The sequence below is a fragment of the Phyllostomus hastatus genome, unplaced genomic scaffold (genome assembly GCF_019186645.2).
Source record: "Phyllostomus hastatus isolate PE091 unplaced genomic scaffold, TTU_PhHast_1.1 phas_scaffold_317, whole genome shotgun sequence".
NCBI classification, from domain to species: domain Eukaryota; kingdom Metazoa; phylum Chordata; class Mammalia; order Chiroptera; family Phyllostomidae; genus Phyllostomus; species Phyllostomus hastatus.
Window position 1 is genome coordinate 27,824,844 of NW_025334023.1, and position 9,024 is coordinate 27,833,867.

Below are 9,024 nucleotides of genomic sequence, written 5' to 3' on the forward strand. Positions count from 1 at the left end.
GATGCCAGACACTTCACTTCCTCTCTATAGGCCACTGGTGCCTTTCAAGCTGCTACTCCAGTGTGGAGCACAGAGGGTGTGAATCTGAGTAAATCCATGTGTGGGTTCTTTAGGAGGAACTGCTTGGGACTTTAGAAGTTTCTTCCACCAACTCAATCCCTACTGGTTTTTGCAGCCAGAAGTTATGGGGACTTATCTTCCTAGCACTGGGACACTGGGCTGCAGGCGGGGGGGGGGGGGCGCGGGGCGGCTGCTGTTGGGCTTGGACTCCTTGTTTCTGAGATATTCCTCCCAAATTTTTACCTACCACATGTGGATGTGGGACCAGCCTGTTCCACATCTCTACCCCTCCTACCAGTCTGGGTAGATATGGTTTCTTTAATTCCACAGTGGTTGGACTTCCATTGAACTCAATTTGTGATGGTTGCTCTATACTTTAGTTGTAATTTTGATGTGGTTGTGCAAGGAGGTGAGCCATGTTTATATACACCTCCATCTTGACTGAAAGTAAGCATTTATTTTTAATATGCTTTGTTGTGGAAGCTATTGAGGATATGCCCCAGCAAAACAAAAGAGCAAACCAAGAACAAGGAAAATGTGGGCTCTAAAACCTGAAACAGTGATGAAATCCCAGAGTGGTTGTTGGGAACCGCCCTGACTGGTATCAGAAACTGAGACCCCCGCCTAGCTAAGGCTAAGGGAACGCCCTTGGAACCGTGAGCCGGCAAGGAGACAAAGGCTTATCTTCCTGGCAGTAATGCTGTTTCTGCTGCTGAACCCCCAAAAGCTTGGTCGGTTAGCCAAAGACGGGTAAGATTCCCCACGGGGGGAACAACCCAAGCCAGGCACGATCACTTTGGGAGGCCCCCCAAAAGAAGGACTTGGGGGGCTGCAGCAAAAGTGGGTGATGGACCCTCACTCCTCGGCTTTGACAAAGTCTGAGTTCTCAGCGTCCGGAAGAAAATCTCCTTATCTCTCGGTGGCCTTAGTTCCCGCGCTCCACCTAAGCCTGAAACAATGACGGGGAAGTACAGCTCGGTACTGGGAAGTGCGGATTTCCCGGGGTGATCAGGCCTAAGAAAGAACATGTAAATTACTGTGAAACCTTCTTTGTTCAAGAATGCTCTCAGTTGAATGAGGAGGGTCTTAGGAGGAAGCTAGTTTGTTCCTCAGCCTTACAGCTCTTTGACCCCCCAACTCAATAGACCGGCAGAGCTCTTTGTTTTCTATATTCCTTACTTCCCCTAATGAGTATTGTACGTTACCTGAGTTATTATGTAGCATGAGCCCAATAAAAAGCAGGTATGGACTGTAAATCGGCGTGCTCCCCACTAGGGGGGTGGCCATTCTGTCCCTACTTCCCCACAGAAACTAGTTTGTCTCTGTGCATGTTGTTATTTCTCACGTGTTTATTGTCGAGCCATCCACAGCGTTCCGTGGTCACTGCTGGCCGGTGACCCACGCGCAACAAGTGGTGACTGCAACATCTGAAGGACAGTAGGTCTGAGGATGGAGAGATCCAGCAGGGGTATCTCAGGGAAATGGATGAATGTCCTTTAACAGAATGCCTGTTTGGACCAAATATTTGGAAATAAAGTAAAATATAACATACAGTGCCAGAAAAAGAAAGGAGCTAGAGACTTAAAAAAAAAAGAAGAAGAAGAAGAAAACAAAGCTCTACCAGAGTGGAAATATAATCATAGTAAAAAATAAGATTCTGCATTCAACAGTTAAAATGAACTTTAGTTCTGAAACTAAACCCATAGACAACAGAATACAGTTATGGTTTTGGGACAGAATGTAAATATTATTGATCTTGACAGCATGGAAATTCAAATGATAGAAATTGGGATGCAGAAGGATGAAAGGAGAGCTGTGAGAAAGGGTAAAGAAAGGGTAAAGAGGCAAATGTTCCCATTTTCAATATAGAAAGCAAAAAATGTCTATAGGTTATCAAGAAATAGAGTGGTATGTTTAGGACAAAGTTTCAAAGGAAAGTGATGAAAGGAATAGAATAGTGATACAGCTAAATTAAAAGAGTGAGGGAAAGAGGGTAGGGAATGGTAAAATCATAACAGATCAGTAGCAGAAATTTAATAACTCACTTCTAAAACTGGCCAATAAGAAAACAGGAGCATAAACATTTTATTTAGATATGGGAGGTAGCACCAAAAGAAACAGTGAGAAAATTACAAGAGGCTACCCTAGGGAAAAGAACAGGAATTAGAAAAGGATGAAACCAGGAACTTTTATTACCAGAGGTTTTCCTACTTTGACTTATTAACCATATTCAGTTATTTTATAAATTTATTTTTAAAATTCTAAAGCATTTTGAGATCACTGCCAAATAGCTTTTAGACCCTTGCTTCATGTAGAGACCCTAATTCTCATGGTCAGCTGCCAAATCCCAGCACCAAGAAGTGCTTTTCATCCATTTTGCTGTGAACACCATAAGCAAAAAGTCTCTACGATCTTCCATAGGTCAAGAGCTTTTAATAGCTTTTGGTATTTGTGTGGTACTTTTCATCTGAGGAGTACAGTGCTTGTTATGACATTATCTCACCATGTTCCTGTGTAGAAGGTAGGAGGCAGGTATTATTAACCCCATTATACATATGGGAAAACTGAGGCAAAAGGATCTCATAACCAGCCTGCTAGGTTGGTTCTGTCAACTCAGAATTAAGAGGGTAACTGTTGAGCTTCGAAACCCTTGTAAGGGACTCTGGGAGATTTAACCTGGCTTTTTAAAGTCCTGAAGAGGATTTTTTCTGAAGACTCTTGTGTGAGTAGGCTTAATTATGGGTTGCATTTCTTCCCTCTTTTGGCTGAGTGATCTGGGTCCAAAGAAGGGTGGAGCCATGGGGAGAAGGCAGTAAGTCAAGGATGGTGGAGGAGGATGGGGAGAAAGACCTAGTTAATTTTGAGTAGAGTCTTATTTCATTAAATAGATCAGAAAGTATTTATAATGCCCTCCCCACTGCCATTAGGTTTTCAGTCCTTTGCTTGCTGGCCAGGAGAATTCAAAGAAGAATAAAATTGGTGCCCATTCATTTGTAGCTTATAACTTACTTGAATTCATAAGAAATACACACACTGAAAAATATGGGAACAATACTTCCCTGGTAGGTAGAAACAGAACAGTAAGTGAAATAAGACTGTAGGGAAAAGAAAGGTGAGTGAGGGATTGATCAGCCATTTGTTTTCAACCTGCAGATCTTTAGTGAGCACCCACCATCGACCAGGCACTGTGTTAGAAGCTTAATATATGATACTCCATACCTGCCTTCATGGGCTTACAGACTAGATTATTTGGGGAGAAAATAGTTGGCAGGGAGTATGCAGTAAGAAGGGTCAGGAAAGTCTCCCAGATGAAGTAAAATCTATAAACTGAGACCTAAATAAAGAATGGACTTTGTACCTGCAAAGTGGAGAGAGAGCTTCTGGGCAGAGGGAGGGGACCTTCCAGAGGGAGCAGGGTAGTGGGAGAAAGGGGCTTCAAGGAGAAAGAAGGGCTTGGGCTTGGATCTGACAATGCTTTTCTGAGGTCCTCCATCTTTCTTCTCCTAAGCCAGGACTCTTCTCTTTAATGAATGCTATTTTTGCCTAATCGAATTTAAGAGAAGTATTCCCACTCCACTTCCAAATCTCTGTCTTACCTAACCTAATTTTAACAGCATCGAGATCATGTCTGTTGCAAAAAAAATCTACAAATATCCTGCCAATTTCAATTTTTCAGTAAGAATTTGTTTTTTTTTAAAGTGTTCCTTATTAAGAACAATTTCATATTTGTATGACAAGTAATTGCCCAAGAATTGTTATGTCACCACAAAGTTGCATCTTGAAGTAACAAAGGACACTGATGCCTTGTCAAGAATCTGTGTAAATGGACACACGGGCACCAGATGGAATTCCAGCCAAAGCAGTCAATGGAGCTGTCAGATCACTGTTAGTGACTCAGGGGGAGCAAAAGTCCATGCAGCATTGGGTTTCACCAAGGATGGAGTGTACTGCCTTCTTAGCCCCACTTTGGGCCCCTGAAGGAAGCCAGGAGTTGGAGGGTGGGGACAGCCACTAAGTTTACCAGGATGATAACCAAGGAGGAATACTCCCTGACTTTTCTATGACTAGGACTCTAGGCCAGGTGGAAGGAAATCACTTGGATTACTGCACATCATCAGCTACAACCCACCTTCTCCACACACCAAAGGAAATGGGTCCCTAGCCTCTCTTCTTCTGGAATAAGAACAGTAGGTGGTAGACTACAGAGTATAACTCAGTGGTTTCTGTGTGCTGGGCCAGTCCTAGCAGGTGTTATCTTCCCAGCTCTTAGTGTGTTCCCCCTGTGGCCCTATCTGTCCATTCCTCGTCCATTCAGTGTAAATACCTAAACCTGGGAACACTTCCTGATCATCACACAAGACAATGATGACTAAGCCAAAAGAAGCAGGTCCCCAGGCCACACAGAGCCTTTGCTGAGTGCTAGAGCCCGGTCAATACCCTCCTTTAGACAGATCCTGGGGTGGTGGCTGCTCAGCTCCCAAGGTTCACCTCTTGTCTCCACCAAAAAGCACATCTTCCCTGATCCAGTGGCTCAATTGTGTGGGATGACGTCTTGTACACCAAAAGGCGGGGGTTCGATTCCCCGTCAAGACACATACCTAGGCTACAGGTTCAATTCCTGGTTGGGGCATGCATACGGGAGGCAACCAATCAATGAATCGATGTTTCTCTCTCACATTGATGTTTCTCTCTCTCTCTCTCTCTCTCTCTCTTTCTCTCTGAAATCAATGAACATATCCTTGGGTGAGGATTAAAAACAAAGCACATCATAATTCTCCTGGTGTCCCCAGACAGCCTGTTACATACACATGTGTCTCTGTTCTCCTAGAAACAGATGATTGATATTATTACTACTAAGAATTATTAGTAGTAAATATTTTATTAGTTGTAACTAATGTTATCAAAGTCAGCAAAAATACTTAACTTATAATTATTATTAATGGTAGTAAATTTAACTATTTGTTTCACAAGAACCCCTGTAAAGTTAATGGATTCATCCATGAACCTTCAGGAAATATGCGTATTGTTTCTCAAGCATATTTTCTTGATTAATAAAATTAGTAAAAACTGAATAAGAGAATCTATGCTCTGCTGCTCTTTGCATACAGTTCTTACCTCTCCAGGGTTTTGTGTTCTCACAAGGTCCAGACTCCCTCTAATGGTTATATTTGGTTACAAGGGAGTTCCTCAAATTCACCCAGAAATCTGGTCTGATCTCTCCCTTGGAGGGACATTTAGAATTGATGAATAGGATGTGGACTATTGAACCTTGTGGTGCCTTCTGATATTCGTGAGTACTAAACCCCCCAAAAGAGTAAAGTTCATTTCAAATTTATCTCAACAGATCTTCAGAAAAGGAGTCAAAATACATCTCTAAAGCATACATAAAAGCTATTCAGTAAGTTCAGTAGCGAGGCTGAGTTGATGAGACTTTCATGCTTGAACCAGAAGAGTAATGAATTTACAGATGGACATTAGACATTAGACAGAGTCATGGGACCTCAGAGCTGTGAGAGAACCTGACATCCACCTAGGTGAGCTGCCCATTTGCTCCGTTCTCATGACCACACCCTGCCAAGGGACCCGGCCAGCCTCCCTCAGCTTGGGGTTATGTCAGTGCTGATGGTAAATAAGCTCCTGCTGCAAAACTGGACAGGAAGCTCCCATCATCTTTTTTAATTTAAAATATATATATATATATAATTTCAATTTCCTATTTAATTAATTATCAAGTTTATTAAAGGTAAATGAATTATACATATGTAGTTTGTGCTTTAGAATCCCAAACAACAACTAATAAATGCAAAATTACTATTTCTGAAGTTATTTTAAAATTTGCGTCTTCAGTGTCAATTCTGAAGGTGGTCAAACAGGACTGCTCTTTAGTCAGGAAGGATCGTACCTGTGTTTGTCTCTGTCCCCTCTTGGAAATGTCCTCCAAAGACACATAAAATAATTGAAAAGGCCTAAAAAAACAGGAGATGAGATGGCAGAATAGGGAATGTCAATTTACCAGCAAGTGTGGTCCTGGCTTAGTCATCAGAGAGAAAGCTGACCTCTAAACGTCTGCGGAGGATACTGATGTGGGTGCTGTGACGTTCAGCCCTGCAACCTGAAAAGGCTCAGGAACCACAGTTTTCTGTTCGGAAGGTAGGGATGGAGGATAGACCTGACAAGATCTTGTGGCATGAGCATCCATCCCCTAGAGTCTCTGTATCCAGCCAGCAGACAAAAAAAAAAAAGAGGATGGAGAATCCCACATAAGGAGTTATTATGGACAGCATGTCCAGGGACTTTCTGCAGATGACAGGCAGTGTCAGGGAGGCCTGAGGGCCCAGAATAGACTGTGGTTGGATGGCCCAAGATCAGAAAGTCAGCTCAGTGCCATAGGAAGAGCTAAAAAGTGAGAACCTTGAACTTTTTTTTCATTCCACTGATCTTGCTGTTCAGATCTTTTCTGATCCTGTCTCCCCATCTGAATAATGAAGAAAAAAACATCTGTCCTGATAGCCCCTCATGGTTGCTGAAAGGACAGTCTAGGCATGGCATTGGAAAGCATTTTGCTAAAACCTACAATAGGTTATAAATTACAGTGTGGTTAGACCTTGGGAGCCAGGTATCTGATTATAGAATCACTTGATTCCACTTTCTCAGAGGTTTAGTAACACACTGGTGGTCACTGTGGAGGAAAAATAAAACTTGGTGTCTTACTAAAGGGAAATGTGTTCTCATGGGCAGGAAGGGGTGACAGCCAGGCCAAAGACAAAGAGGCCATTCTCCTGCAGCCACTATTGGTCACTGACTGCGAAAGTTGAGATAGATGCAGAGCAGAGCCATTTGGGGCTCATCTCACTGGGTGATCAGATAACCAGATTCCTGGCATTGTGCCCCAAGTGGCTACACTTCATCCATCTCTTGCTGTGTTAATATCACAGCCTTGGGGGCCAGAGGAATGGGTGAAGAGAAAGAGAGGACCTCATTGACCAGCCATTTTCTGTCCTTGGCCAGCTGAGGCACCAAGTCCAGCCAGAAAACCAAACCCTGCCAGGACACCCCACTGCCCAGCAATGTGGGGTGTGATTGGTCAACAGCCCAGGTCCTTGAGCAGGGTTATGGTGGGATGATAAAGTGATGCTCCAATCCCCCAGTCAATAACCTGGATCTTTCCCACATGTGTTTATGCAGGGCTGGTGGGCCCACCCTGCCTGCCACAGCCAGAGCAATCACATCCCTACACCCTCCTCCATCTCAGCTCGGTGGAAACACATCTGCCAGGAAAACTCTTCAGAGGTTATCAGGAGTGACCCAGAGTGGGGAGCAGAGCACAGTAAATGAATACCTTTGCGGCTGGGTGTCTGGGCTCCTCCCCTGGGGCTGCCTGGCAGGGAAGGCAGTGCCAGCTCTTACTGGGGGAATTTGAGCCACTTTGCCCAGCCTGGGGGCAGCAGGAGAGAGGTGGGGCCAGACAGGAAGAGGGGAGTCCCTGTGTCTCAGAATCCAGCATGCCATAGTGCTGAGTGACCTCAGAGGGGCCTAGAAAGGCTTTGGGCCTCAACCTCCAAAGTGACAAAGGACTTTCTCATCGAGGGGGCTTTGGGAAAGAGTACATGGCAGTGGTTAGATGCCTAAAGTGTCCTGTAAGGTGGGTGCTTGGGATTTGTTGCTGTCTGACATCTATTGAATGGTTACTTTGTGTCTCCTGAAAGGTGGAAGGATCCAGAGCCTGCCCAGAAACTTCCAGCAGCTGAGATAGAAGATTCTCTGGAACTGCAACACGGCCTGCAGGGGCTTTTCCTGCTGCTGGCCTGGTGGGGCCAGGGTGGCTTGCCCAGAGGAGGCTCCCCAGTGTGCCTGTGCCCCAGCCTCCCCACTGACCAGGTACTGGGTTGACGGGTGTGTCTGTGTGTTTCTGCTTAAGGATGGACCAGACTGGTGTTGAAAGCAAGTGCCACAGATTGGCCTAAAAGTCTCAGTGTGGCAACCAGGCTGTCCAAACCCAAACTTAGGGTGCAATTTTCCAACAAGTATGAATATGACTCTTTGGGGGGCATGAGGATGATGATTTGAAATGAAGTCTCTGATTAAGGAACTCAAGGGTTTGTGATTGTTCCACCTGTTGAGGCCCAAGCCATGGGAACTGGATAAACTCAGAAAATGAACTACCTCATTGCACGTTGTGTGGTCTCACAAGTTCCTTGGCTTCTCTGAGCTTCAGAATGTGTCCAGCAGCAAATGCATTAAATGGGTATAATAATTATGTCCCTGGAATGGGGCTATTGAAGAATCAAATGAAACCATGCTTGTGAACATAACTGTGACTGTTTTTTGTTATTATTTCCATCTCCCTAGCTGTACAACCTTGAACAAAATTTTAACTCCTTGGGACTATGCTTCCTAAGAAATGAATAGGTTGGATTTGTAAAGGGTTTTAGCATGTCTAACATTCTCTGCCAAGACCCAAGAGGATGATCAGTTTCCTATAGTTTAATTAAGTGCCAGTTTTAGGTGCTGCACAGTCCCCCTTTCCAAATGTGGCCCCAATCTCCACCCACCCTCCCTTCCTGTTAAGAATATATGTGATTTTCCTGGAGGGTGAGCACAACTGTATTCACTGAAGCAAGAGCTGTGACATCAGATGTTAAGTAGAAATAGGGGCTGTTGGTTCTGTACCCTTTTACAGCATGTAAGAAGTTTCAACAGCTCTAGCTTCTCAGTTCTCCCAGTTCCTACTCATCTGCCCTAACTGGGAATAACTGGAAGTGGATTTGGGCAGACAGACATTTGAGTGTCAGGTCTGTTATTTACTACTGGGGGGACCTGGAATTTTATTTGACTTCTATAATACTGTTTTCTCATGGAGCTATGGAGCTATTACCTCATGGGGATGTTCTGAGAATCAGATGAAATGATGGCTATAATGTGCCTCGGGCAATAGCAAGTAGTTGTATGTGTTGTTGCACATTG